Source organism: Camelus ferus, chromosome 7, assembly GCF_009834535.1.
Source record: "Camelus ferus isolate YT-003-E chromosome 7, BCGSAC_Cfer_1.0, whole genome shotgun sequence".
Taxonomy (NCBI): domain Eukaryota; kingdom Metazoa; phylum Chordata; class Mammalia; order Artiodactyla; family Camelidae; genus Camelus; species Camelus ferus.
In genome coordinates, this window is record NC_045702.1 from 46,715,583 (window position 1) to 46,723,544 (window position 7,962).

The 7,962-nt window shown below is 43.7% G+C and overlaps 1 non-coding gene across 1 annotated transcript; it reads left to right on the forward strand.

Annotated features, from left to right (window-relative positions):
• The first annotated feature begins 4,186 nt into the window (after window positions 1-4,186).
• TRNAG-ACC lies at window positions 4,187-4,259 on the forward strand. Its single transcript has one exon. It is a non-coding gene; the product is annotated as a tRNA-Gly (tRNA).
• The last annotated feature ends 3,703 nt before the right edge of the window (window positions 4,260-7,962 follow it).

Below are 7,962 nucleotides of genomic sequence, written 5' to 3' on the forward strand. Positions count from 1 at the left end.
ATATCCACTGTGAGACAGGGTCCCATTTATTAACTGGACCTCATAAATCCCCACGCTAAGGGAGGTTGGGCACAGTGTTGCTTTGGATCCCTGGTTTTTAGTGCAAACCTATGTCCTATGCCTAACCGTCCTCAGAATGTTCAGGATTTCCCCTTTCCAAGTATACTATTACCTGGGTAAATGACCATTAGATGCCTGTAGGGAAGTAGTGAGGTAATCATTACTATATATACTCAGCATGGTGTTATAGAGTCCTCCCTCCTAGGGACCTTGTCTCTTTCAGTCAATTTTCCAGAAAGAAGCACTGACTCAGATCCAGAAATTGAGCTAGGAATCATGACTTTTCATTGGCTTACCCCTAGTCTCTTGATCACCCATCCTTGATTTTTTTTTTTTTTTTTGGTATGTTGAATATTACCCTTATGTCTTGCCCTAGAAGTCCTGTGTTCTATTAACCATCTCCATGGATTATGGTCATGGTGACCTACTAGCTTCTGGTGGTTAAGTAAGGATACTAGCAGGCTTCTTTTCAGAATCCTCCCACCCCCATTGCTATCAAGGAATCCAGTTCTATAACAACATCTACTATTGTCAGACTGGCCCTACAGACGATGGCCACTATTAAACTTCCCAGTGATGCTGGTGCCCTTCTCACCACAGCATTCCTTGTCACTTTGATAAACAGAGTGCCTTCTGTGCCCTCTCATGAACGAGGTCGTCTGGTGCATTTCCTCGTCGTGTTTCGTGTATCTACTTTGGGATGCTTACTCCGTGGAGTCCTTTGATTCCTTTTTCCACTGTCTGTCATGGCAGTTCTGGCATTCCTACCTCACCACTTTCTCCAAACTTCCAAGATCCATCCTAGATGTGTTTTAGCACTGTCTTCTGGGGTGTTAAATCCTAGTTCCCGCTGGCATGTGCTAGCTAGCTCCTGCAGTTTATTTGAGGAGCATACATTTTTTCTTTTATTAGACAGTCCAGTACTCCCTCAGTTAGGTTATGTTCTACTTTAACCCTAGTTATTGATTTGATGGCCAAGACAAAGGGAGTGGGAGTAGATCCTGAGAGGGTGTATTAGTTACGTATTGTGTAACAGATTATCCCCAAATCTAAGAGCTTAAAACAATAAAATTTATTATCTCACAATTTCCGTGGGTCAGGAATTTGAGCATGGCTTAGTTCTGCATTTCTGGCTTAAGATCTCCCATGAGGTTGCAGTCAAAATGTCGGCTGGGGCTACAGTCATTTGAAGGCTTGACTGGAGATGGAGGATCTGCTTGTGCAATGGCTCATAACTTGGCTATTGGCAGAAGGTCTTAGCTATTTGCTTGATATTGGCAGGCAGCCTCAGTTCCTTGCCACGTGATTCTCTCCATAATGCTGGTTAAGTATCCTCACAACATAGCAGAGTGATCCAAAAAAGAACAAAAGGGAAGCCATAGTGTCTTTTATGACCTAGCCTCAGAAGTCACACTTGGTCATTTCTACAATATCCTATTGGTTACAAAGTCAGCCCCACTCAAAGTAAACAGGGACTACATAAGAGTAGGAATACCAGAAAACTGGAACCATCTTTGGAGCTGCCAACCACAGAGCAGTATGTCTTGTTCTGCAAGAAGGAGACTAGTCATTATCTTTAGGTAAGGGTTGCACACTAGCCTTTGATAGAAGTAGTGAGCCAATTCTGCAGACCCAGAGCATTCAGGGAAATCTGGGGATTTGAGATTTTTGAATACATCAACTTAGGTGTCCCCATGTCAAGTGTCAGAGTCTTGCCCCTTCCTAATCAGAGACTGGATTCTCATGTGGAACAACTTGTGGGTTGAGGATGCAAATCTCTTCTAGGGCTCTGCTATTCCTACAATTAAGTCCTGGGTCTGATGTTCAGTTTTTTCTGCCCTCTGGCTGCAGGATATGAGAGTTTCTTTATGTGCTTCCAAGGAAGCCTTCTGGTGCTAACATTTAGATTTAATTAATGATTAACTACACTCAGTCTTTCATTGTTTTCTCCAATGCGTCTCTTCTCCCAATAATCGCCACCTAATCTCATACTCCTTATAAACAGTATTTACCCCATCTTTCAAATGCTTGATGCATTGCACTTGCCAGTGTATTCTCTTCTGTTTACCACCCTAGTTCACTCTTGGGAAAGGCTTAATAATTGCACTGCTAATACATATGAGGGCCTATCAGTGCTTCATTTTACCACTGAGGTGAGGACCTCATTGTAGTCTGTTTTAAAGTCTGCTTTTTCACACAACTCCTGCCCTTTTTTCAGGCAATGGTTACCAGGCAGGTCCACCAAGAAACAGGCTCTGAGCTGGAGATTTGTATGCTGCAAGGTCACTGGGGACTCTCTTATGAGTGAAGGAAATAAGATGGGACAGGAGGAGAAGCTGAACTGCAGTGCAGTTACAATCCCGTGAGCTCAGTCAGTCCCATGGGCTGCTTTGGATGTGTGATGACCCTGCAGAGTTTACCTGAGTTGATGCAAAATTGCTGGCCCTTCATACCCCTGCAAGTCCCAGTCCCAGTTATTACATGGGCTGCCCCCAGGAAGGGATGAGACTTTGGGCAAGGCAGCTCTCTTCAGCTGAGGGCAGTTCCTTGAGAGAGACTTAGCTGAGAGTTCCCAGCCACCCCCAGTCCCAGCATCTGGGAGAATAGGTGCCTTTTTTCTGAATGGAGTGGCAGGTCTTGGGTGGGGCACAGCCCCGCGATAGGGCTGAAACTAGATGAGGTAAGGCAAGTGAGGTCCTCAAGGCACAAAATTTAGGGAGGCACTGGCTCTCAAGTGCCCACCTGCACAACCCTAAGAGTGAGTGGCTCCTTAAATCTTGAGCCTTGCCTGCCTCACCTCACCCTAGTCCTGACTCTGCACAGCACCCCTTATAGTGTGTAACACACTTAAACCAGGGCCTGGTATATGGTGAGTGCTCAGAATTGTTGCTGTCATTGCTTTTATTATTATTACACAGCTCAGCACAGCTGGGTTGTCCACATAGCTGGAGTGGGAAAACTGGCTGCATGAAGGCAGCTTTTAAGTCCTGGCACTATCTTTGTTTGATAAGGGAGGCATCTTCTTTTTAGTGCTGGAAATGCCTTTCTGGTCATGGGTACTATGATAGACACCACTGATTCCCTACCAGAGCTCTTGCTAATAGAACTCCAAATTTGGGGTTATCAGGGTTGGATACTTCCCAGGAGACAGATCCCTCCTCAGGCCTGGGAGTGAATTCTAATTGGCCAAAGCCAATCATGGTTGTCTTTTTCCTCTTGCCTGTGATTTATTTAAGCATGGACACATGATACAGTCTTGGCCAGTAAGATAAGGGGAAGTCTGCTGGAGGCTTCTGGATATTTTCCTCATTGATAAAAAAAAATTCTCCTGAAGAACTATTCTCTGGATGTTGCCTACTTGACTGCTAGGACTGTGGCAGCCATCTTGGGGTCATGAAGGGAGCCAGCCAATAAGCTGTATTAGTCAGGGTTCCCTAGAGTATCAGACCATTAGGAAATACACACGGAAAGAGATTTAATATAAGGAGCTGGCTCCCGCAGTTATGGAGGCTGAAAAGTCCTTCAAATTGTCACCTATAATCTAGAGACCCAGGGAAGCCAGTGACATAATTCAATCTGAGTCAAAGGCCTGAGAGCCAGGGGATCATTGATGTAGATTCTGGTCAAGGTTTCAAGGTCTGAGAACCAGGAGTGCAGAAGGCAGGAGGAGATCAACGTTCCAGCTCAAGCAATCAGACAGAAAGGGCTGGATTCTTTCTTCCTTCACCTTTTTGTTCTATTCAGGCCCTCAGTGGATGGGATGATGCCCACCATGCTGGGGAGGGCAGACTACCTCACTGAGTCCACTGATTCAAATACCACCTTCATCAGGGAAAACCTTCACAGACACACCCAGCAATAATATTTAGTCACATGTCTGGGCATCCTGTGATCCAGTCATGTTAACACAAAAAATTAACCACCCCTTTTCAGGCTGGCACCCATATGCATCTCCTTAAACCATATTTAATCTCCAAAGACAATGACAAGGTTAGCATTCGGCTTTACATAAAAACTATCCTGCAAACAACCAAAAATGCACTAACCCCTTCCCCAGAAGAGGAGGTAAAGTCCTTGATTGATGTTTCTTTATATTCCATAACTTAAATACTATAATGTAAGGAGGGAGGGTATAGCTCAGTGGCTAGAGTACATGTTTACCATGCATGAGGTCCTGGGTTCAATCCGCAGTACCTCCATTTAAACAAACAAACAAATAAATAAATAAACCTAATAATCCACTCCCCAAATTTTTTTTAAAAAGAAAAAAAATACTGTGATGTAAAATTAACAGTACTTAAATACTGTTATATAATATAAAGTCAATTCATCTTATTTTGATAATGAGAGGAAAGGGAGCAAGATACATATACACACATACTCATAGCCAAATGTGGAGGAAATGCTCATGACAATTACAGTCCTTGTTTCTGTAACTAGTCACATGGTCATAGCTAGTATTTGTAACTCCCTTCTTCCACCACCTACCCTGTAGTCCCTTTGCCTTTAGCAAGCACCTCAGCTGGTTGTGGTTCTTTACCTGGTAGGTGACCCAATCTTTCAGTCCCAAAGAGTCTGGGCCATTCATCGTCCTACCTAGATTGGGTTGTTGCAGTTTTCCATGGACGATAATCTCAGGACATGGTAGTACTAGAAGATTCCCTGAGGGATCTCCTGTAGACAACTCTGACAGTGAGGTTCCATTCTGCTCAGGCAGTCAATCCTGGACTTGGTGCTACTTCTGGCTGACACTTGGGTTTGTCACTGCATCTCTCTACCTCACAGGTGAACGAACACCTTTTGGGATATCTGTCCAACTCACAAGCCAGTACATCCCCTGTTCTAGGAATTGATCCCTCTTGTCTGTATGGTGGATATGGTCCATGGGCAGTCAGGGATTGCTGAACAGATCCTGGCCATGGCTGATTGGTGCAGGGGCAGACACCTGATCCAAACCAGACTAGTTGTTTTCTCTTGGGAATTTATAGTTGTGACCAGCAGAGACAGGCATTGTCTGTAGTTCCATCTGTAATGTGTAAACTTGGGAGTTGTGAAGTGGCCGTCTTCTGCCCATCATGAAAATGGATAAGCAACAAACAGCAAAAATCCCAGTCTGCCAAGAGAGAAGGACAATTTTCTCCTTGCCTCCTTGAGCATCTGTTACACATTTCATCTTTGTCCCTCATTTGGTTACTCGGTCACATCCTGGCTTGCATTGACATCACTGCTTTAAGCATGTATTGCTTTTCTCCTCAAGTATATTTATTCTAAAGGCTTTCATTTCGATGAGTTAGGACTCATTTAAAATCAGCAGTCAATTAGACTCTGTTATTTGAGCACACAAAGACAGTACTAGGGCAGAGAGCAGAGGAGCTGTGATGCCTGGGGCTTGATAAATACTCCTTTTACCAAAGGGCCCATTGTTCTCACACTTGCAGGTTTTGTGTTTCACTGTGTATGTGCTGATCCACTTTGCCTTTGTCCTCTTACAGGCTATGTGTACGCCATTGCCTTTGTACTTCCTCTGGAAGCTCTGTTGCCAAGAAACAAGGAAAGGCCAAGCTCTTGATGTGAAACTCAATGTTAATAAGAGAAGGGGGAAGGAAAGTTGGCAGACATCAGGTGTTCTTTGGGCTGCTAAAATCCATACCAGAAATGAGTTTTTGACAATACCAAGAAAATCAAGGAAATTGGGAAGGGTGCAACAATGACTAAGGCAGTAAAGTTGTCTATGCCAGGAGTTTTACAATAATGGGATGGAACTGGTGCTCAGTCCTTGGCTTGAATGCAGTCAACCCTACGTTGCAGTGGTTTTGATTCAGGCAAAGGCTTTGGATAGCAGTGAAGCGTGGTATGGGAACATTGGAAATTGACATATGTACTTGATACCAGGATGATGGGTATTTAGATTCTAATTTTTATCTTGAATTATAATAACATTACTACTGAAATTATTTTGATATGGAAATCAGGCTATCATATCTGCATGTATCAGTGCTATCTAAATACCTTAATTTGCCATTATTTCTAAAATTTTTAAAAGAATTGAAACAAGTTCTTTTCAGTGTGAATTAGAACCGCCTAAGGATCTTGTTAAAATGCAGATTCTGATTCATTTAGTAGGTCTAGGAGGGACCTGAGATCCTGCCTTTTTAACAAGTTCCTAGGTGATGCCTACACTGCTGGTCCATGGTCTATATTTTGAAGAGCAAGGATCTAAAAGACTAGAAAGAAATAGCTGCATAGAGATCAACACCTGTTGGTATTTTCCCTCCTGCGTCCAAGTCAATAGTAAGGTGTGTTGAGCAGTGAATGCAGCTGGAGGTCTGGAAACCTGGGTCCTAATCCTTACTTCATCACTAATTAGTCCCAGGACTTTGGGCAGATCATTCACTTTCTTTGGACCTCAACTTCCAGTTCTGTAAAATGGGGGAGTAGGGCTTAGGTCATTTTTCCAGCTGTCCTGAGTGCTATAGCTCTACAGAGTTACCTCAGGGACCCCCAGGAAAAGTGTGAGGAGGAAGAGAAAAAGTAAAGACAATGGAGAAAGGGTCATTCCTTAGAAGAGTAGGTGAACAACCAGGAATGTGTCCTATCACCAGAAAGATGGGTTTAAAAAGGATGCAGTGGTGGATTGTGCTACATGTTTTTATTCAATTCTCATTCAACACCGTGTTAACAGTCAGCATATTTCCTGCTCCTGGGATTTTAACGCATGTATGTCCTAAAAAAGTCTGAAAATTAATTCTCGACCTGCCTTCTTAGTGGCTGTACCCAGACCATACTTAATGGCAAAGGAGGAAGAAAGGGAAATACCAACTGGACGAGTCAGCTGCCGCAAAGCTGTCCTGCTATCCCTGGAGTCTGATCTACTCTCCCTCCTTCCCTCTGGTTTCTCAAGTGGACATGTTTTTTCTCCCCCATTTATCTCCTTGGGAACTGGGAGGTGACTGATTCATTTAGTTGCCATTCTTGGGAAGAGCTCCAAGAGGAGCTGATGGCCAAAGTCTGACCATGAGTGAGGCATACGTGCTGAGATTCTTCCTATATCTTCTATTAATTTCCAGGAAACAGAGAAGGGGAAGGAGAAAGGAAAATTTTCTAGAGACGCATTTCTATAGTTTGAAACCATTTTTTTTTCATCCTGTATGTTTGAATTACCTGTAGAATTTTAGGAAAATACTGATATCCAATTCCATCCCCAGAAGCTCTGATTCGATGCATTTGGAGTGGGACTCAAGCAGAGTATGTAAGTTTTTTTTTAAGTTTCCCAGATGATTCTAATATGCAACCAGGGATGAGAACTGGTTTAGCACTTAGACTCAGCATTCCCCCTCTTCTTTCAGTGTGACTGTGGGCAATTTACCCTGAGTCTAGAACTTCTCGGTAAAAAAACCTGTGGTGGATATAGATTATTTAAAGGCCATCTTGATCCGGACAGAACTGTTACATTAACCTTCTGTTCAAAAAGTGATGTGTCCCTAGGCTCCTGCAATGTTTCAGCCTCACAGCCCCAGGTGACTGATGGCTCTGTTGGGTGGCTCCAAGGCAGAACCAGGGGTTTTAGGCAGCAGGGAATTCAAGCTGGTGTTCCAGGGACCTAGCAGTGCTTCCTCTACCTTCAGCTTACATGGAATGTTTTAGCTCAGCATAAGCTCTCTGGATGGTACAGATGGTGTGTGTTTCAGTTTGCCAATTTGCCAGACAAATGTGCTGGAATCTGGCTGTTGTATTTTTTGGCTTGGGAGCGGGATTTAGAGCCAGATCTTAGGGACCCTAGATTAGGCTCCACAGTGGGGCTCAACATTGCATACCATGACCTCATTCAAGTGGTGATGTTCTCTGTCTACTATCTTATCTCTACTTATGGTTTTGAAGGGGACAGAATATGCCACCCCAAAA